Source organism: Euprymna scolopes, chromosome 28, assembly GCF_053919585.1.
Source record: "Euprymna scolopes isolate OS-2025 chromosome 28, ASM5391958v1, whole genome shotgun sequence".
NCBI classification, from domain to species: Eukaryota; Metazoa; Mollusca; class Cephalopoda; order Sepiida; family Sepiolidae; genus Euprymna; species Euprymna scolopes.
In genome coordinates, this window is record NC_136509.1 from 14,410,449 (window position 1) to 14,434,630 (window position 24,182).

The window sequence follows — 24,182 nt, forward strand, 5'->3', positions numbered from 1 at the left end:
TGAATCTGGCTTGTGTGGTTTCTTGGTCTCGTTTCTACACACGTCAGCGTCCCCCCCCTCCCAATGAAGGGGAGGAGACACCGGCGAAGCCGTCCGTCCTCTTCTAAATCTAAACCAAATCTCTACGATTCAGCTAACCTGATCACGTGACTCACACGCAATCCGATCAGCTGATCTTGACTTCCGGTCGACGTGTCTACGATATAATTTAAACACCTGCCCCCCTCTCTCTCTCTCTCTCTCTCTCGATCCATTCTCTAACAATAGTTCAAAACAATTTTGTTTTAACTATGTATTGGCGTTAAAAAAAAACTGTTTAATATATACTAGAAATTGGATAAGTTACCTCAATAATTCTAATATAAGGAATTCCATTTCTAATCTATGGCAAGTCGACTCTGCCCTATCGATTTCTTCATTATCATTAACCATTTGTCAATACCTGACGGCATTGAACCATACTGATCCTGAGGCTTTCGATTCTCTTGGCCGGAAGCGAAGAACACAAAATATCTCTCCAGTGGATTTGTTTGTAGGTCACCCTGCTTATTGACCAGCTGTCGCGGCTATGAGCAAATAGCAAGTAAATATTAATTTCCAATGTCCTAACATTTATACAGTGGACAATGGAATACTGCTCCCCTCCGTTTCTGTCCACCTCTCACACTGTCCGTGGCGGCGTTAGTCATTATCGAGCGTTTAGCTTAATATAAGGTGTGGCCTTCTTTGTTATTTAATTGATCCAGTTATGGATTTACCTATTATTATCAAACATATTGCATTTTTAAAAAAACTGCTCTGTTTATTAGCTATGCCCTAAAGGGAATGGCTTTTGATACGATAAAGGGTTTTTAATCGAAAGAGTTCATTAAATGGCGGTGATTCAAGCTTGTTTATATAGACATTTTCCAATATATTTTTTTTTCTAAAAAGAACAATTAGGTTAAAATGTAAATATACGAAGGTTAAGTTTTAAAAAAATCAAAAAAAATCGAAACAGTTGTTTACGTCAGTTTATTAATATAATTTTGCATTAGAAGAAAATTTGTGAAAAGCGGTCATGTTAATTTTATTCAATCAATTTCGTTTCATGTGATAGGATTTTACGGATTTATAAAGATCTTATAATGTCTTCTCTACGCCCCCCTCTCTCTCTCTTACTGCACATTACATTCGCTTTATGTTAAATAATGCAATATTATCAATTATTAAGATTAATGTAAAAAAATTTTTAAATAACCAAAAAATATTGTGACATATAATATGCATTTAAATTTTTTTTTTTTTTTTTTTTTTTTTTTTTCTATCAGTAATAATTCGGCTCTCGGTCGTTATGTCGTATGAATATTCTATTGTTGGCATTTTCTTCCCTCGTATTTTTTTCTAGTCAGAATTCTTTCCAGGAACACATCAGAAGAACCACGAGAAGGTTGCTAACATCTTAACTGAAAGCGACTTTTGTTGTTGTTGAACGAACTGGATTTAAACTTAGAACACCCAGGTCGTCAGTCCGTGTCGTAAACCAGCTCCCTCTGACGGATATATACATGCACAGCAGCAACAGCTGTCTACAGCTAAAGTCAGCTGCAGTAATAGTATAGAAGCTGTGTCTGCAAGAATATCCATTATCATCAAAACATCTCCAACGTCTTTGTTCTCTGGTTAACTAATGGCTTTCTCCAACATCCAACCCAGACGATATTTCCGGTCTTAAACAACTCTCAAGTATTGTCCTTAATCATTATTGTAACTTTGAACAAAATGATTATTTTACCTCTGTGTTTGTCTACGCATCGGCTTTCGTTAGATCATTTCAGTTAAGCAACGTTGAGTTTGGTCAGTACCAGATGGGTAACCAATTTGGGAATTCCAGGCGCTGTATGAAGTGGGAGGATGTCAACAGCTCCTTGCAAAATTTGCAAAATCCTAATCTTGTTTCCGTTCATTTTTGCAGATAAGATCTGAGATCGTCTTTCTTGAGAATTTTTGCTGCTGTTGAATAACAGATTCCGTACTTTTTGGCCGCAGCAGCCAATTTGAGTTTTTTCGCTTTGACATCGTCGATGAGCTCCAATTGTTCTGAAAAACTCGGAGCTTTTCGCTGAGACGCCGACATCACTAATCACGATGATCGCAAGCAAACGGTTTTCAGTGGCAAAATCAACAGACTTGAAGTGTGGAAATTACCATTTTTTCGCTGCTGAATACTGGTTTGTACACACACACACACACACACACACACACACGTCATTCTGTTTCTTACTGATATGCACACAATCACTCTGGAGGAATCAAAAATCGTCTTGTCAATCCAAAAAAAATATCGGTTTTTTGATATGCTCAAATTCGACATATTCAAATTAAGACATGGTCGAATTTATGAAAGTATGATAGGTTATGAAAAGGAAGGGTTGTAAAGAGATAGCTTCGAATTTGGGGTTATCAAAACCAAAGCAAAATATAATGAAAGTAAAAATAAAATAGATAAACCCCATAATTTATTATACCATACCTGTTCACACTGAAACACTTATCACAATATTCTGTGGAACTATATTAAAGAACCTTGTTAAACTTTGTGACATATTTCCATTCTATGGAGGTTCCTATTTACAATGCCTCCCCACGGGACAGAGTTAGACACCAGGGTCGTTTTTTAACGTGGAGAAAAGGAACAAAAATAAAAATTGTCTCAGTCGTGAAGGATTTCTCCTCCACTGACAGAGAACAAGAAATTGAAGTGCAGCATCTGAAGAACAGTGCGAACGAACACCCCATAATTTTATACCATATTTCTTCAAACTGAAACATAATTATCAAAGTACACTTACGCAGATAGATATGAAAAGTCTTTATTAAAGTTTGTGCCTTTTTCCATTCTATGGAGGCCAGGCGAACGCAGACCCCACAATTTTATTATACAATCCCTATTTAAGTTAAGAATACTTTGATAAGTATGTTTTATGTACATCTATACCAAAAACACTTGTAAAGGTTTTTTTTTTTTTTTAATTTTTAAATTTTTTATTTCCACACTTTGTGGACTAGGCACGAACGCAGCCCTCACAATTTTAATGAACCACCGTTCTGCCAGCTCAAACATACCCATTCCTGTGTCTCGATACATCTTCTATCATTATATGTAATAAGTTTTTTAAAACAGTCAACCATATAAGAGCCTATTCGTGACCACGCACACACACACACACACACACACGTTCAGCTTTATATTATATATATATATATATATATATAATATAATATATATACTCCTATAAATTCGTTTTTCTTTTGTGTGCATTGATATTCATATTAAAACCCTCTTTTATATATATATATATATATATATATATATATATATATAAAAATTACAATAAGTTTACCAAGGTAATGAAAATGGTAAACTTAAAATATATTATAAATATTAAAGAGTTAATATTTACAAGTAAAGTAATCTCAACCAGATGTAAAAGCTCAATAAAACCGAAAAGGAAATAGAGCTTATAATATGAACAAATGATTAATAAAATATGTTAAAAGACATCTTGAAAAAGAGTTAAAAACATATTTAATTTTAAAAAGGAAGCACAAGATAAGTGGATAGTCCTTAATCCGCGGAGTTTCAAAGAAATACTCTCCTTCTCATCAGAGGGCAGGAATTAGCAAAATGCGGGATCGGATTTTGCATGTAAAAGTATTTAATGAAACTACAAGTAACTCACAGATCTTACTTGGTTAAAAAAAAGGGTGAGGTAAGGGGAATAGGAGGTAAAAGAAAAATGATAAAAGGATTTCACATGAATGGATAGTCCGGTGAAGGGTAAAAAATCCAAGAATGGTAAAATCCAAACACGGTCGAATTAAAAATTTCCAATTCAACAGGTAAGTTCCAAATGGTCCAAGTAAGATCTGTGACTTACTTGTAGTTTCATTAAATACTTTTACATGCAAAATCCGATCCCGCATTTTGCTAATTCCTGCCCTCTGATAAGAAGGAGAGTATTTCTTCGAAACTCCTCGGATTAAGGACTATCCACTTATCTTGTGCTTCCTTTTTAAAATTAAATATGTTTTTAACTCTTTTTCAAGATGTCTTTTAACATGTTTTATTAATCATTTGTTCATATATATATATATATATATATATATATATATAAGTGAACGTGTGTGTCTGTGTACATTTCCCTACGCAATAACTCTGTCAATTTTTAGTCTACAGACTCTAAATTTGATATACAGGGTACTGAGATTTGGAAAAATCGATGCGATGGGTTTTTGGCCAGAAATTTGGTGATTAAAGGGTCAAAGTTCAACGATTTGACTTTTGAGGACTCTACCAAACTCCTCCGACAATTTTGGGTCTACGCATTTGAAATTTTAGATATAGGTTCCTTAGACATGGATCTAACTTGATTTGAGCCCAAAACAATAAATTTTAAGGGGTCATAATAGGGGTCAAAGTTAAAAAAAATTTGACCTTTTCGGTCTCTTCCAAATTACTCAGACAATTTCTGGTCTAAATATTTGAAATTTTACATAAAGGGTATTCAGAGATAGGGCAAGCTTTTTCATCCGTTCGCGTCGAAAATTTTTAGTTACCATATATATGTGAATAATTGTTTGTACAGTTCCCACACTGACATCAAACTGTGCACTTATTGTCTCTATAGACGCACGATGGTCTTTATCCATGAGATTCTTTATTTTGCCTTCTGACTTCCTTACTCCTCCCACACCTCTCACCATCTCTCATAGATTCTCAACCTTCCTTGAATCTCTTATGCCACTGAAAAACTGATGCTCGATTCATGCAAGATGGTTCAAAAGCAGTCTGAAGCATTCTATACGTTTCTGTGGCATTTTTTCAAGTTTAAAACATAATTTTATTGCATATCGTTCTTCTAAAGTGTCCTCACGTCCAGATTGCAATTTTGAAATTCACCAGCTGTGATAATCAGACTTTAGTAAGGTGTATTCCAATTACTTTTGTACCTGTCCATTTGAACTTGAAATCATAAAAATTGGTCAGTCATCTCATCAGATGTACAGCAATAATATACTGAATTTTTAAGAGTCGATGACAATATTAGATGTCTGTACAAAAAAAGTCTTGAAACTTATTGAAGGCACCTTGTACAATTATTTATAAATTATTAAATTCAACTGATCCATATTTAATTTGATCTACTCTCTTGTTGATGAAATATGAGTAATTTTCTTTTGTTGATCATTTCGTTATGATGTCGTGCATAATAGTTCAGTTTCTAAAATATGAAATTTTCGTTTGAATCTTATTCAAATGCTATGTTTAAGTCGTCTTTTGTTTACTACTGTTCTCCTCTTCATGTTTGAAAAGATGCACCTGAAGAAGGTCAGAGATAGCGTAAGTCGAAATGTGGAAATGGCTAACATAATTAGAATAGTAGTTTGAAAAATACAAATAAATCCACATCTAAAAAAAATATTGTGAAAAGTTATCTATGCATTCACACATTCCAAACAATTTCCTAGACGATGCTTTGATCTCTGGAAAATGCTGCAAATATAATTTTATGCACGTTTCTACAATCAAATAAAAACCTCAATTATTATTTTAATGTATTTATTTTGTCTTTTATTTCAAGTGTGAGAATGTCTGGATTGTGAGATGCTATTTTTAACAACTGAGATGTTTTCAGAAACTGACAAAAATGTCTATTTATAAAACTAAGAAATGTATAACACTTGCTGGGCCCGTGTCCCGGTGTTTCCCGGGAAAATTAAAGAAAGAATTGCAACTCTCTTTTTCACTCAAAATATTAGTCTTTACGATGTAAAAAAAAAAAAAATAAAAATAAAGGAAAAAAAGAGAATTGTTAATGGGAAGATGAAATCTTACTGACTTATTTATTTGACTGTGTGTGTGTGTATTTTTTATTTTACATCTTAACAAAAGAATAAAATGGCTGACTTATTTTCTTGTGTGTAAAGGGGGGAAAGGTTAATGAAGTGGTAGTCATTGGAATCTAAATATAGGCATTCTTTCGAAAATGAAACAAACGTTTCTGTATAACTTACGGAACTAAACACTGATATATAAAATTATTTACTTGAAACGTACTCGGTTTGTATATACCAATCGTAATGGATTAAAAAAATATTTCTCAGTTTTTTTATAATAAAAAAGATCTTTATATATAAATTTTGAGCTCAATGAATGCCTTTTTATTTGGATTCCAGAGCATATGCAGTGTAGTATAATAATTCATGTTCCAAATCTCAGGTTTTCTCACTTGGTCATTTATTACTTTTCAAAAGTCATTACAAATTTAAGTCTGCAACATTGTTATTGCTGCATATTTAGTCATCAAATGTTTACACAACTTACAAAGACACCATTTTGAACAACTCACATGGTCCATGTAACGGACACACTTTGCCGTTCCTTCTCTCTCTCTCTCTCTCATATACTAGCAAGCCGCTCAGAATTATCCGGTTGTAAAATAGGCTTAAATATGATATTTTGATTAATGCAGATTTTATATTTATTATTATATTATATAGGACTCCATATATAGTAATGATTTAAAAAGTTAAAAACAAATGACTTGTGCACCACCATCCAGAATCGAAACCAAAACGTTTAGCTTACAATTTACTTTTTCCTTTAACGTTAATGCCTGAGCTTTGAAGGCATGTTTGCAAGGCTAAAAATTAAAACCTGAATCAGTAGCTATTACGTTATGCATAGATATTCGTAATACTATCGTTCGCTGATTAGTTTCATGTCTGTAGACTAAAAACTGACAGGAATTTGGTAGGCAACTTATTTATAGGAGTAATATATATATACAGTGATGATCATATTTATTGGCACGGTAAAATAAAAGTTAAATTTTGTCTAATAAATTCTAAAAAAGGGATTAAATTAAAGAAAATAACAAAGTATATTATGTATTTTTAACTGGCCTTTCCGATGCAGCAATCGGATTTTAGAAAAAATAAATAACAAAGGAACAACAAACATAATTGCAAAAAACCCTTGTTCAAAATTATTGGCACGGCTTTGTTTTTCTTTTAGTATCAGTATAATATCAATCAATTTCCGGTTTACGTGCTTTCTGAACTTTTTTATAGCCATATTATGCTTGTTTAACGCTAATTCAGTGAATAATTTTTTTTCAGATAATTTTTAGATAGCGATTTATTTAAACTATTATAAGTGACTAAATTATAATTTTCAATCGCCATGGTTAAAACTAAGGAACACAGCGAAGACGTCAGGAAGCTTGTTGTAGCATGCCATACCAATGGGGAGGGCTATGATAAGATTTCAAAGAAGCTAAATCTTCCCAAATCCACTGTTAGCGCCATAATAAACAAGTTCAAATCGCAAGGCCACGTTATGAGTTTAGAGGGTAGAGGGAGAAAAAGGATTCTTTCCCCAAGAGATGAACGGAAAATTGTTCGACAAGTAAAACAAAACCCAAGGATCTCTGTTGGGGAGATTGTTGATGAACAGAGCACCTCTGGAGTGAATGTATCTCGACATACAGTTGGTAGAGTTTTGAAGAGAGCTGGTTTAAAAGCATGTCGTCCGAGAAAGACTCCCTTATTGAAGCCTATGCACCTGAAAGCAAGGCTAGCCTTTGCAAAACGTCATATTGATAAAGATGTTGCATTCTGGAAACGTGTTCTATGGACTGACGAAACGAAAATAGTTATTTGGCCATAATAAAGTGTCTTATATTTACAGAAAATCTGGCGAAGCTTTCCTGCTTAAGAACACCATACCCACAGTGAAGCACGGTGGAGGCAGTTTGATGTTTTGGGGATCCTTTGCTGCCTCTGGACCAGGGCGACTTGTTAAGGTCACAGGTAGCATAAAAAAGGAAGATTGTTAAAATATTGGATGAAAACCTGAAAGACTCTGCTAAAGAGCTCTCACTTGGTCGTCGTTGGTGGTTCATGCAAGATAATGACCCAAAGCATTCGGCTAAACTGACTAAGAAATGGCTTGAGGACAATCATATTAATGTTTTGGAGTGGCCGTCACAAAGCCCAGACCTTAATCCAATTGAAAATTTATGGAGAACATTAAAATTTAGGGTAATGCAAAGGAAGCCTAAGAATCTTATTCAATTGGAGGATTATTGTCAGGAAGAGTGGGCTAAAATTACTACTGAAGAGTGCAACAACTTGGTTGTAAACTATGAAAAGCGACTGAGGAAGGTAATCAAGGCCAAAGGCTATACAATTGATTATTAAATAAATCGTGCCAATAATTTTGAACAAGGGTTTTTTGCAATTATGTTTGTTGTTTTTTTGTTATTTATTTTTTCTAAAATCCGATTGCTGCATCGGAAAGGCCAGTTAAAAATACATAATATACTTTGTTATTTTCTTTAATTTAATCCCTTTTTTAGAATTTATTAGACAAAATTTAACTTTTATTTTACCGTGCCAATAAATATGATCATCACTGTATATACACGCACACACACACACACACACACACACACACACACGCACACTCTGTTTTTGGGATTTTTTGTGTATTGATATATTAAAAACCTTTTTTTTTCTGTTTAAAAAGAAAATACAACTTTCTTATATATGGGTCGTGAAATTGCATTCACTAGCAAATGATCTAGCTAATTTGCATATTCTTTTAAACATCCATTTTAATTAATTCCCTATCCGTTTATTCGGTTTTCTTATGGGATGATCATTTTTAGATAATTATTATGTGTAATTATAATCATGCAGATATTCTACATAATTTATATTTGTGTAAAAAGGTTATAATAAACACAAACCTCTTTCTATATATATATATATATATATATATATATGATGAGAATAATGGAAATAGTCCGACGAAATAGAGAAATCAAAAAGGAACAAACCAGTATATATATATACACATATATACATACATACACATTCACACGCGTATATATATATATATATATATATATATATATATATATATATATATATATATATATATAATTTTATAAGTGCATATGCATGAAATAATATCTTTTCCACTATCCTGTGAATTTTCAATAACTTATGGTACTTCAAACGCAGAAGCCGGCTTAATTAACTCGCTTTTCTATGGAGTGGGTGGGTATAGGCTTTATATTCTATAAACTCAATATCTTTCATAAAGTTTTTCTTTTTTATTGGCTTTTCTGGAGAGGGTGGGTATCATTGAGAATTCCAACCACCTGCCTAAATACCAACATGATCACGCCACCACCACCAAAACCCAGAAATTATTGTAATCAATTGTGAAATGCTTAATTAATTATTCTTTTCCTTTCATTGGTAGTGACCGGCAGATCTTAGACGTCGCTCCCTGAAGGTATTAGATATGGCAGGTAGGTTGCCATAAAGTTGCTGCTTTGTGGGATGATTTTTCCAAGTTATATTTAACACTGTAGCATACTAGTTTACGTGCCGTCTAGCTTTCATTCCAGTGATGCCTCCTATTTATTTTATTCTGCCCGAACAGATTAAGAGAGGATTGCAAATTGCATTGTTATGATGATTGAACTTATGCATTCATGACTTGAAAGTTTCCTCTCTCTGTTGCAGATATTGATGACATGAGACTTTAAGAAAGAACCCTGTCATACACACACCGGTGTAACGTAAAACATTTCTCCGTAAAAGTTCTCTTTTATCTATAAGAGAAGAAAGACTATTTTTAAGATTGTCAAGCCCAAATATCAGTTGACGTAATATTGTAAACCAACACGGACGTAATTTGATGAACGACGTTATTATTATTTTACGAATTAGTCCACTGGGCAAATTATTCCTTGTAATATATAATAATGAATATAGGATCGATTCTATAATAATACATACATACACAATCTGTATAAATTAAAATATCATGTTTCAGTGTTCGCACAGACTTGAAAAGTCTTTGACTTTTGCCTTGAAAAGGCCTTATTTCTATTATTACCTTGAAAAAATCCTTGAAAATAAGGAAAATGTTTTGAAATGTCTTGAAAGGCCTTGAAAATTGTATTTTTTATGGCCAGTAAAAATTTGTGACGAAATATTAAAAGTAAATCGAAATAAATCTTATATTTTGGCTTTCATTTATAATTTAATTCTTTCTTGAGGGGGGGGGAGTAGTGCAACCGCCATAGATAAAAATAGTGCCCCCACCTCTAAAAAAAAAATCTTCTGCGGACGGGACTCTATGAAGAATTTTACGTATATTGAGCACCCACACGTTGACGCTCCTCCAACAAAAATTCGGCAAATGTGTATTTCAGCGGCGTAAATTCAAGTTTTACACTAGTGGTGGCCACAAAGTGGGTCATCATTATACGTTAAATCATTATAGAAAAGTGATCCCCCACTTTCTTTAAACTAAGATTTATTTATATCTTGGAAACTACTCGTTTGCTGGAATTTTAAACGTTATTTTCGTTTTCAACATCCTCAAAAACTTATAAATGTCTTAATTTTCCAAGTTTTTTTTTCTATAGTGTGGAAAGTCGATTGTCTGCCCCTTGCTGATCTTATATTTCAAACATTCATAATAGGTGTCGCTAGCAGTGTATCATTCAAAAACAAGATGGCGTGAAGTTTTTCTTCGATAAAATGTCTGATAATATTTGATTTTCTTAAATAAAAAAAAAAAAACTACTTGGTCGATTTATGTGATTTTTGGAATATGACATCTTCATGCAGTGACAAGTACGTACATTATAAAGATTTTTTTCAGATTTTTATAGTAAAAAAATTACTTGTGGACCATTTATAGACTTGTACCTTTTTTTTTTAATGGGTTTTTAATTGATTTAGATTATTCTGACTTGTGTGTCAATCGTATATATCAAACCATGTTGACCACTTCTGAATTATTGCTGCGTTGTTTCTATTTTTTTAAATGTGATTGGGTCGAAAATATGAATGGCCTTCGCTTTACACTTTCAATCCACTTAACTCTCTTTACATGAGACAAAATGCTAAAATGTTCGCCGTTGACCAATCAGATAAGAACAAGTTGTTACCATGGAAACTAATGAAGTCTTGTTTTCATCTCCAGTTTGATTGTTTTCGTTATCTGCTGACAACTTGAAGCCCTAGCGATTGTAGTCAGCCGTGTTCAAATTTGTCTGGCCATAAATATGGAAATGGTGTGCCTTTTTTAACGACACTTCAGAGACCGGCTTTTCGCTTTGGTTTCATCAGAAACATTCAATCATTGATTTCCCGTTTTTTTATGCCTTTTTTTTTTTTTTTTTTTTTTTTTTGTGTAGTTTACCACAAAAAAAAATCACTAAGAAAAAAAATCTAATCCAGTGTTTCTCAAACAGGATTCCGTGAAAGATCATATTACTACTCTGTAGTATGCCAACAGTATTAATCCTAAGCAGGTTGAACCAGCTTCCTCCAAAGGAGCAAGTGTCAAGGGAATATTAAATTCACAAGCGGTCCCCAGTCACATATATATCCTGATCAGGGGAGATGATGTAAGGTTTTTGCAGTTTTTGCAGGAAAGTATCTATGCCCTCCTACATACAGCACCTGATATTCTCAAAAAATCACTCATCTGGTAGTGACTAGGCTCAATGTTGCTTAACTTTAGTGATCTAGGAGAACTGGTAAACACCATGATTATGCCGTATTGGCTCTCTGTTTACTTTTTCATGATCAATATATTTGGTTCAATGTTCATTTTACATGCAGGCATATGTTGGACAGCTTTAAGAAAGACTCCTAAAGTAACCTATCTCTGGACAGGTTTTTATTGATCCGTCTTTCCCTCAGATCTATCCTAATAACTACCTTCTATGTTTTCTTGGCTTTTTCCTGTGAATTGAACTGGTCAGAATACGATGAGGATTTTTTTTTATTTTAAAGAACAAATCTGGGCTGCCGTTGCGAAAGTGCAATGAACTTCTTTGGTCTTCTTGTTTCGTCTCGAATATTGATCAACGAAATTTTTTTTTTTTTTTTTGTGTGTGTGTTTGATTGAAAAGGAAAATGTGCTTCGCTGTAAAAGGATTGAACTCAGTCTTCAGACTGAAACTGTCTTTTTGTGTTTAATACATTCATTCCTTCCTCTCACCACTCCCCATCATTGTTACAATGGCGATTAATCCGAAAAGAAACACAAATCTTAATTTGTGTTTATTAATTATAATTTTCTTAAGAATGAGCTTGAATCATCTTCATAATTCGGCACCTTTTTATGGAAATCAATGGTAGCCGAAATATTTGAAGTCAAATGTGCTTTCACCCAACCCAACCCTTTTCTAAATCCCCATCCTCTGTGTGTGTGTGGGGGGGGGGGTTAAGTTAACAACTCGTAATTCAGATATTGCATCCATATTATATTTCTCTTAGTCTGTCTGACTGTCCATCCGTTCTACTTTTTCTCGGAAACTACTGGTCGGATCTGTATGAAATGTTGTATAAACCTTCGTTATAAGGGACATAACTATAATCGTATCCATTAGGTGTACTTATAGGTATTAATCATCATAATACCACATTTCCGCTAAGTTTTCTTGGAAACTACTTGGTCGATCTGGCTGAAATTTTATATGGGTTGCTGTTGGTATAAGGTGCAGCAAAATAAGTTTTATGATATCCGTTCGATGCACAGTTGAAATTAATATTTAATGCAAAAATAAGCATAAATTAACTGTATTCGACCAAAAAACTTTTTTTTTTTTTATATTACTATTTATATTGTGGGGTTATAGGGAGAGAATTTCTATTGATAAAATGAGGAAACTTTATATTTTACTAGCTGTAACTACTCGGTATTGCCCGGGATTGATACTTTTTTTAGTGTAAAGATCTGTTGGTTGTGCATCTAAAAAAAAAAGTTATACAGGAAAATAATTGAAATTTTCTGTTTTTAATGCTACATTCTTTCAGTAAACTCGTATCATTTGTGCTGCCTCAACATAAATACCCCTGACTATCCCAACAAGCAGCAAAATTCCACCCCTTCACTGTCGAGTGCTCTAGATGCCGGAAAGCTTTTCACTCTGATCGTTATTTCCTTAAAACAGCTAGACTTTGGACCCCCCCTCCACCACCACTGTTTCCTGCTTCCCTCACTGTACTAACATGCAGCAGTATAATTGTAATACAAACAAATCTCGCTGCTCAACTCCCTATATAGTCCCTAGTAGGCATGGGACTAAATAGTAGCCCAGCCCTTTATGTCCATGTAGCAATATGTGTTGTTCGGGTTGAATAGGAGTAAAACAAGAAAATAAATAGGAATTACAGCAGATAAATCTTTACACATTTATCTCCCTTCCATTATTTAAGTCAATATCTAAAATAGTCACCATAGTAAGAATCTTCCTAGGTGGAAAAATTTGGTTTTTAAACAAGTTAAAGCAAAAGACATTTTGTATATAACCTGCTGGAGGAGTAATGAAGTGGCTAGACTAGCAGGATCCATGGAAATTCCACGGAATAAGAAATATATTTAATCAACAAATATTTTGATAAAGCTGATATTTTTTCTGGATAGTGAAAAAAAATTGTTTTGGGGGCAGAAAAACCAGTGACAAGTAGCAAATATGAGTTCATTACCATTTTAAATATAGAATGCACCCAAATAAACTAAATTAATGAGCACTAATAAATACTCAGAAAGTAATATTGTGCTACATAGTTAAATACAAATAAAATCACATTGTAAGAGACGATCTTTAATTTACTCCTTCAGTCCAGCACCTTTTGGCTGACAATGCTCTTTTCCCTGTTTATTTTGAATGTTTCCTTTTTTTACATAATGTTTTGTGGATTTTCTTTGAAGAACTGCTGCATTTCTAAATTAAGAGTTCCTTTCTTACACCATTATAACAATGATCATATATTATGATATAAGAAAATCAGGCTACATCAAAGAAAAAGTCACTCTAATATTCTTGTCCAGGGTTGCTAGGTTGACCTTTTTAAAGACCAAATTTCGTGAATTTGGCCTTTTTTGGAGCAGTTTGACCTTCAAAAATTGTATTTGACCTTTTTCAAAACGTAACGTATGAACTAAGAAAGGTGCAAGTGGAATATTATCCCTATATATATATATATATATATATATTCATGCGAATGTAATATGCACAAACTGCAGCACAATATCTGAGGTGTGTTATAGGCATATTACCTCTCCACTTCCTCAATAATCGTAGATTCCTATATTTTTTCTGCTGAGAGTTAACAGCCACAATCCGTTAAAATCAATGGAAGTAGTAAAATCTTTTCTCTCTAATTAATTCCTCCTTCCCCCGCCACCACTTACACTGTTTCCGGGATCGTTCACAAGGGACAGTTACAAAGGAACACCAGTTTCGGTTTTCTTTACTTCGTAGTTGCTTAAAAAAGCTGGAATGGAATTTTATTGTGCCTTTCTGTTCTATACTTTCTACTGGGTGAAACGCACCATGGACTTAACCGAACCGAAGAGTTATTTATGCCATTTTTTTTTTGCTGTGTTTGTTTGTTTTTGTTTTTCCAAACACGTTCATCATTTTTTCCCTTATTTTTGCTTTTTGTTCTTCCGATTTCTTTTTTAAAGAAGTTTTACGTTTGTTCGCTGTTTTTGTTTTTCCGTTTTTTTTTAAGGAAGTTTAACATCGTTTTTTTCTTTTTTTAATATTTAAACAGGGTTATTTACTTTATCTCTCCCTTACGCACACACCTCCAAACACCCGGGCTACACCGGGTACCCCCGCTAGTATAGAATAAAGAATAGATGGGGAAAACACTCGGTAATAAATCAATGTAAGGAAGATAAATCTTGTCTTCATATGACTTGCCTCCCTTAGATAAGTTAATTTATTATTTAAAATTTATGTTATTTAATGATCTAAAGTACTATCAGATCAGGCTGTCTGAAGATACTGACTTCCTTACCTAAAATGCACCAAACATTGATGTTTTCTTTCTTTTCCTTTTGCAACACTCAATCACATTCTGTAAAGTAAAAAACAATTTTTTTCTATAAAACACCCAAACCAAACACCATGAATGATCCAAAAAAGGGTTGATATGCAACCAAACGAAACCAAACTCTGACAATTTTCCAAATCAAATATTTTTTTTTACTAACAAACTAAAGCCAAAGCCATCATGATTTTGTAAAAAAAAAAAAAAAAAAAAAAAAAAATGCTAGAAGGGGGCAAGGGATGGTCAGTTAGAATCAAATATCGATGTGTCAAATCTAATACTACGGTCTAAATTCCAAAATCTGACTGACATAATTTTATATGTACAGATTTAGAACATATGGGAGATACGTTTATTAAATGATATTAAAATAACTTTTATCAAAACTGTGCTCTGAGATAATGAGATTCAAAGATCAATGACAATTATATATTTTCTTTTCTTTCATCTTTATTTGCTAATATCCCCCCCCCGCCTCTCAAAACTTGTCCAGCTTTCTTTAATCATGCATATCAAAGGTAATTAGCCGCTTATTAGAAATTCCCTCTCGCTTTTCCTTTTAAAAAGGCAAATGACAGCAGGTTTCTCAACCGTCTTATTGTTACATAACTTTTAAAATACATGTCTCAAGGATCCACTACAAAGCAAAGTTATATATCACATCTTTTTCAATGCATTGGTAGTCCCTCCCTCCCCTCTGACAAAGGAGAGAGTGGACCTAGTAATTTACTCCCATTCGTCTCAATAACCACTCTTGAATTTTTTTAAATTTTGCACAAACATTACTCATGGTGAAAATAAATTTTTGCCAGAACGGATTTTCCGGGATAACTATGGTTGTTCCCCTAGTCGCCATTATAGGGGTAAAATTGCCCCAAAATCGTTCGTTTGATCACACTTTGCTTAATAACCATGCCTTGGATTTAAATTTTTTTTTACACAAACATTAGTCATGGTAAAAGTAAATTTTTTCACTCATGTAGGGGGACCCTGCATGCATCGAAGTTCATGTGGTAAATATTATATATATATATATATATATAAATTTTTTTTTTTTTTTTTTTACTACTTTTACAAAAATTCATTTCTTTGTCGAATTTTTCGGTAATGCTAAATAAAATTCATACAGTTAGATTAATCTGAGAAGTTCTGTTCAATTGACATAGTAATCTGAAGATATTTCTAAAAATAAAAAAAAATTCGAGTTCAGTTTCATCCAAAATTTAAAAGGTAATAAACAAGTCGTTGTGGTTTATTAACTCCACGACAGTCGTGTTACATTAAAGAGGTGCGGGAGGAGTAAGGAAATCGTAACAGCAGAGTTGATTGGCCAAATAAAGAATTTCATGGATAAGGATCGTTGTGTCTATAGAGACAATGTGTTAATATTATTTAGCTTGCTGGCTGCAAGCTAATTAATGCCTTGACTACATTGAACGTTATAAAGAAAAGAAAAAAGGTTTAATAGCAAATAAGAACACGTTTTTGATAAATCATCTTATATGAAACAATTACAATTTTCAACTAATATTCGTCATAAAAATAAACTTAGAATCTAATTGAACTTGAACAGCAAAACATTATACAAGTTTCATCAAATGTACTTGCATTGAAAATCAAAAAGTTTCGTCTGTTTTCCACATTAAAGTTTTGGAGAAGATTCCATTTCCAACAAATTTAAATTTCAAATAAAAAAAAAAACTTGACTATTTTAATCTTTCCAGTTCAAAGATCTGTCAACACTAACTCAATCGTTCTGTTTATGCTAAAATCTGGACTTGTGTGAAATCACTTTTCCATTTCAAATTTTGGAGACGATTTATATTTCTCTGTGGCTAACCGTCATTGTTTTTCACAATTTTTTTATGCAGATTGTAATCATTTCATAAAAAAAAGTAACAATTTTCATTTCCGTTAAAATGTGACTCCTCCTCTCATCAATTCGAAAAATCTACTCAGGGGAGACAATTTATTAAAAACGAACCAAATGCAGAGTCTATCGGATCTGTCCTATGAAAGACGACTCAAAAGGTTAGTGGAGGAGGAATACTTCATTACTGAGACAATTTTTATTTATTTAGAGACAATAAGTGTGTTAATATTGTTTAGCTTGCTGGCTGGTTGCATTGTCTGAACGTTATATAAAAAAAAAAGTTATAGCAAATAAGAACATATTTTTGATAAATCATCTCATATGAAACATAATTACAATTTTCAGCTAATATTCGTCATAAAAGAAAACTTAGAATCTAATTGAATCTGAACAGCAAAACATTATACAAGTTTCATCAAATGCAAACCATGTACATGTATAGAAAATCTGAGTTGTGTTCAATTTCATCGAAAATTTAAAGGGTAGTATCTGTTCTGATACTACACGTCATCATTTCTGTCCTCGGTCAGTGGAGGAGAAATCTTCATGATTAAGACAAATTTTATTTTTGTTCCTATTCAGAGTGCTTCTTTTTGGGGAGTTGGGTTTTCCCCACATTAAAAACCAACCTTATGTCTAACTCTGCTCTCATGAGGAGGCAATTAAATAGGAACTCCACGTAAGTCATGTGACATTAAACTTATGCTGGGGTTACCTTATTTCTAATACATGGAGTTCCAGATCATATTACTATAAAGCAGCCAATCATTAGTTGATTTAGTCATGTGTCACCCAATTAAAACGCATGACTCTGAAATACACTTCCTCTTTCCTCCCTTTAGGTCTGACTTTTAATCTGACATTTTTTTGTTTGTTTGTTCAAATATCTCTTTCCACCTTGCTCAGTCTAATTACTGAATCAACAACATGGTTGTTCATTTGTTCAACGAAATAAGTTCCATCTCTTTATCAAAACAAATTCAACAGATACTTAGTAAATCCACCTTTTCACGTATCACGTGTATGTGTGTATGTTTCAGTGTATTACTTGTAAACGTAAATAAATCCTGTTATCTATCATTTATAGAAAAGGAATTTTGTCTCTGTATGAGTTCGTTTCCTATGGACTTGAAAACGGCTGGGCCGATTTTTATGAAATTTCACACGAAGGTACTTTATATGCCTGGCAGTGTTCTTAGACAGGTTTTGTATCGAGATGTCTTCGATAAGTATTTCTATTTAGATTTTTTTGTAGAAAGATACAAGGTAAGTGGTAAGAATGGACTTGAGAGAAGGATAGGTCAGTTTGGAAGTCAATTTTTAAAAGCCGTCCAGCACATGTAAAATGGACGCTAAACTCATGGTGATTGTTGTTGAACATCATCCATGGTGATTTTGTTATATTTCGTACATAAGGGAGGGACCATGCAAAGGTTGCGAATGCTTTAAGTAACAATGGTTCTGTAGAAATAACTGGGTTCAAACTTGGCCTATCCAGGTCGTCAATCCCTATCGTTAATCACGTAGCTATTCTAGTCTCCCTTATGCTGTTGTTGGGCATCATTCATTTCATATGAATCAGATTATTATTGCCATTCATTTACCTGATATCTTTCTAGTTAGAACTTTTTCTAGAAATACATCAGATATTTACGAAAGGAACCATGTAAAGGTTGTCACCATCCCTAAATGAAAACTGATTCAAACTTAGCAAACTCATTTAGCCGCCATCACCTATCTGTTGACTATTTTTAACCAAGTCAAGGTTTCTGCACAGAGCTCATAAAAATTATGCCTCAGAGTTGTCTGGTCTACACAAAGTTACCCTGGTTGGTTGCAACTATTTGCTTACAGAATTGCAAGCTTTTTTACTCTTCCATACTGAGAGCAGCAATACTCAGCAGCTGCATATGAAGTCAGGGAAGGTTTTGTTATGTGTTAAAGCTGTGCACACATGCACGCACATGACGGCCAGTAGCCAAGATGCACTGCATGATTTGAGGTGAATCTGTCAAAACAGATTTCGCTGATGGTGGAAAGTCAAGTACTGGACCCTTACAGATGTTGGGTTAGGGTTAGAACAGGTCACACATTCTCAGAAGGGAAGGTCAGAGAAACAGCCAGACAGTAGGAGAAAGCAACATTAGATGAACTTGCTGTTCAATCCGTCTCCTCCCTCCTGCCCACCCTCTCCGTCTCTAGCTTGACGCACCCACATGAAAAAAAAATAATAAAATAATATTTTTTATAAAAGAACGAATTTTGCATTACAAGTTGTTTCTAGCCGACGAAAAATCGACCAGCATGCATGCAACTATACCAATTTGGCCCCGAACACAAATGATGCGGAAGCGATGTTGCTGCTCTCACTATGTTGATTCAAAGTTTCACACCTGACATGACTTTGCTTGACGCATGTGGAGGCAATCAGAGGCGTTTCAGTAGAGTTCTGTTGACCAGATTGCGGCCTGATACTATTTGGTGCTAAACTTGTCCACAATGAGTGGCCCTGTCAAGAACCGGAATTCTAAACGGCATAGCTTTGGAACTATCATATTACCACCACCATTCTTACTACAGGGAGGAAGAATTAAACTTTAGGAGGATGATGTTCCTGTTTTTTGATATAAAACATTATTGTACACACCCTTTTATTACGTTTTTCTGAAACTTTCTGATATTTTTTGACGTGTCTCTCACAATAGTCAGTGAAGTTCTGCGTCTTAGAATTTTCTATTGATAAATTGCAGCCTTTGCTGTGATTGTACAAATCTGTTCTACATTGCTAGGCTCTGTTGCAGTTGTAACAGGTGTAGGTGGTGTTTGGTTGTAAGAGATCTGTTGCAGTCGTCTACCAACTCCTTTCCCTCCCTTGCTGGTCACTCTACTCCTCCGTCCTCTTGGTGCATGCCTTTACAGCTTTTCTTCAGCAATTGCGATCTTCAGTCATGAACTCCCAGCCTATTATGTCGATACCATCTGCTCTCACGTCTTGATTAAACTTCCTTGTAACGTAAGAGGACATCGTCTACATTATCTGACACCTTTTTATATGTTTAACTTATGTCTGCATTCCCTGCCACTGAATGATGGCTCCACCTCTTAATTTGTATTAGCTGCAACTATCACGTGATATAGCAAAGTCATTTTAATTTTTATTTATTTTTTTGTTTACTCCTAACTATGCATATCGTCAGTTGGATGTAAAGGGTTACTATTTGGGACCAGTCCAAGGAAAGATTAACAAGATGTTGGTTTATGTTATAATTATTATATTGGTTTACACATTTAAAAATTTAAGGTAGACAACAACTATTACATTCTTCAACTTAAAATGAGTTGTCCCTCTTACTCATTTTTTATTTTTAGATGATTCGGCATTCCATATTAAATAGTTTATGCAAGATTAAATTATATTTTATTTTAAACTAGCAGCTGCACTGTGTCAGCACACACAACGCCGAGCCAAACACAAAATAGAGTACGCTCATTATCGCCTTACCATCAACGCTTACCCTGTGAACTCGGTGTATGGGAAATTCCTATATGCACAAAACAAAATCACTGAAAAAACAAAAATAACTAAGGGTAAGGATAATGAGTAAACGTTAGATAAAATGATGGTTAAAATTATTACGAACTTGCCAAGATTCGAACCTGGAATCTTCTGATCCATAATCAGACGCGTTATCCATTGTGCCACAAGTCCTGTCTGTATGCCGAAAGATGTTACTGTGACTCTATACAGACAGTGCTAAATTCCGTTGACATTGGCAGGTAACTTTTTCGACAATTGCACAAAACGGCCCAGAAACCTTTATTTTAGGTTTTTGTGTGGCTCTGCATTGTTCGTTATGAACCATATATAGATAAGGACAATTTAGGAACTCACACCTTTCAGGGGAAAAAAAAACTTTTTAATTCGGTGCATCTGTTCGAAAGTTTTATTAGTATGTATATATATATATATACACACACACACACACACACACACACACATGGACACACACGCACGCGGACACACACACACACTCGCACGCACACACACACACGCACGCACGCACGCGGATACACACGCACGCGGACACGCACACACACGCACACACACGCACGCACGCACACAAATAAATAAACATTTAGAATGCTAATAATAGTATAGATTATAGCTACGTATGTTACAGTATTGCCAAAAACTTAACAATAACGAATGGAAATTGGGTAGTTAGAAGCAAAGTTTGAATCATCAGCTTAAATGCTGTTTATGTCTAACTTAGAAAATCCAACAAGATAACTTTGTTAGATGTAATCATGCCTTGTTCATTGTTGAAATTTTCCGATTTTGATATTAGTCCTGCTTAACATTTTCTCCTTACGCAGTCTTTCTTAGAAGAACGTGGCATTTTCTTTTAACTCCTAATCTAGTATCTATTGCAAATTCCACCGTAATACCACATGCTCCTCCCTCACTCTACAGCAAACACCAACTCCAATACTGTTTCCGTGATCGTCTCCTCCTTTTTCTTTTCGTCTGGCTATGTCGTCGTTTCTCACATAGGCGGTCGCCAATAGGGGGCACACACGATCTCGCAAGTATAAAAAAAAAAATAATACCAAACACAAAAATATATAAATTGTGTGTGTGACACCATCGATTGCGTTCTGTTTAGATTGTGTCCGTCAGTTGATGTCAGCTCATCTCAATCTCAAGTTTTCTCGATCTGGTCCAAGCCACGACCTACCTTTTTATTATGCCCAACTCGCAACTCTCCTTAATTGTAAATGTCATCAAGTCTAACGTAAACAAGTTTTTGATGAGCCGTTCCATATAAGCTAACAAATTTACTGAATCTCCATTACTAACGGTTACTATATTGTCCAATTTCTACTGTACACTCTTTAACCCTTATCCTCGAGTGACCTTTTGGCCTTGATAAGCGGTAAAAAAAAATGTCCGCAAACTGACCGCCACTGTCGTAAAACTTATAGCTACTCCTCAAAAACTACCTTCAGGCCAAGATCAAAGTGTAGTACCTGTTCAGATGCTCACTTCAATTTCTTGTCCTCTCTCAGTGGAGAAGAAATCCTCAACGAAAGAGAAATTTTTATTTTTGTTCCTTTTCTCCACATTAAAAAAAAAAACGACCCTGGTGTCTGTGTCTCATGGGGAGGCATTGTAAATAGGTACTCTTCAAAAATTACCTGTAAACTAAATGTCTTTTATTGTCCAGTCGTTTTGTTCTGATCACTATCACACCTCGATTAACAATTCTATTTCAGCTTCCTTTTGTGTTCCTTTGTGAAGTACTTCGTACAGCTTTGTTTTATTGATAAACTTTTTAATATATTTTTTTTTCTTTTTTTTTTTTTTACTTCCTTGCACTTGGTGATTGGGGAGGTAACGTCAAAATTTTTCTTTTTGTATTAATGAATTACCACTTATCAAGGCTAAAAAGACATTCAAGAATAGGAGTTAATTAAATGCATCAAAGTCCCGTGGCATGATGGATAAAGTAGTAGGTAAAATTCAGTTGTGACACTTTTTCAGAGGCTGAAGGTTCAATCCTCAGTGCAAGTAATACTAAAAATAAAATTGTGAATTACTTAAGACTTTTACCTGACAGAACAAGAGTATGCTACTCCTGTGGATTAAATAAAGGGATTTGTCCAAAATTCTGTTCAGATTCCAGAGTTCAATAAAAAGGTTCCTGAACCTGACAAGATGCACCTGAAGAAGGTTGAAGGTTACTGTAATTTAAAAAAAAAAAAAAAAAGGATAAAATATGCATCAAGTGCGTTTGAAAGCCAAATCACAACGTAATATTAGGAAGATAAACAAATATTTAACTTTATAACATAAATATATTTTGAAGCTAAACTCCATCCTCAGTATGTTGTTCTTTTTCTTTTTTTTTTCTTTCTTTCTTGCCATGTTGTAAAGTTGGAGAAAGAAAAGTCTGATTATAAAAAGCCGCGCGTTGTGTTTCAGCGATTGTGTTTTTAAATGTTGGAACAGTGCGTAGGCAACGCGAGAATAACGTTGAAGGTATGAGTTCCATATAGAAACGTTGATTTAATTTGAATAAAATAAAATAGGCATCAAGTGCACTTGAAAGCCAAATCACAATGTAATATTAGGAAAATAAACAAATATTTTACTTGTTTGAAATTTATTACATAAATATATTTCAGAGGTAAACTCCATCCTCAGTATGTTGTCTTTTTTTTTCCTTGCCATGTTGTAAAGTTGGAGAAATATTACGTTGTGATTTGGATTTCAAGTGCACTTGATGCATATTTTATTTTATTCAAATTAAATTAACGTTTCTATATGGAATTCACATCTTTAACGTTATTCTCGCGTTGCCTATATATATAACACTAAAAATGAGAACAGTAGTCCAAAAAATTCAAACTATTAATCGTCATCTCGATACTTCAGAAATATAAAAGTAAAAATAGGTCGATGGATAGGCATTTGAAGGATGTTGAACATTATGAAATAATTCGAAATTTCCACTTAGGCTGTTCTTTTGAGTGTATGCTATCCAGAAAACAGCAATTCTTCCCCTTTTGTCAGAAATATTGCTCTTCAGTTGTGAGAACTGAAAAGCAAAATTGGATTGGAGAAAGTGAATTACAAGGCTGTCAAAAATAAACCGAAGGTGCACTTCCCATTCTCCATAGTTTTTTAAGTTTTCGAAAGCTATAGACTGCTTTTCGAGTTCATTTAAATTTGGCAAGAATTTGCTGCAAGTTTCTTTTTCTAACCTTTTGTACTTAAATTCTTTATTGGTGGGTGTACACACGTTCGACATTTTATTTATCAGCTTTGCATGTGGTGGAATTCTGTCTGGTATTAATTCACACATATTGTAGTTTATAGCCATACCCACATTTTTTTTTTTTTTATTATTTTAAATCTTGCTCAGTAGCTTTTTTATTTTTTCATTGCTGTAAACATCGGCACACAGCTTTTTTGGTTATTTTTGTAAATGTATGATCATATTTCTTACTTCTCCTTCTCTTCAATAGCACACTTTCAGTTCTGAAAAGTATGGCTCGCCGTCTTAACTCCAAATGACTATTCTACGTTAGTTTTCCTTGCTGACTGCAAGTCCAATGTAAACAAATTCCCATTGAGCCGTCCTCCTAAATAATCAAATTCCTCCCAATTTCCACCACTACCAATTATCAGTGTTGGCTCACCTGATACCCATTAACCCTTATCCTCGATTGGCCTTTAGGCCTTGATAAGTGGTGAGACCCTAGCAAAAAAATAAAAATAAAAAACTTACTGCTGAATTGTAATTTTAAAATATCCATCATTTTGCATCTGTGAATTTCATACTTCCATGAAACTTTCTCCTTTGGAGGAAGC

At 33.9% G+C, this 24,182-nt stretch overlaps 1 protein-coding gene and 1 non-coding gene across 5 annotated transcripts in view; one reads left to right on the forward strand and one right to left on the reverse strand.

Moving 5' to 3' along the window:
• LOC145249487 (phospholipid-transporting ATPase ID-like) overlaps positions 1–24,182 on the forward strand; it is a 516,252-nt gene that overhangs the window by 75,397 nt on the left and 416,673 nt on the right. The gene's annotated exons all lie outside the window — the stretch shown is intronic.
• Positions 20,441–20,513, reverse strand: Trnah-aug (transfer RNA histidin (anticodon AUG)). Its single transcript has one exon. It is a non-coding gene; the product is annotated as a tRNA-His (tRNA).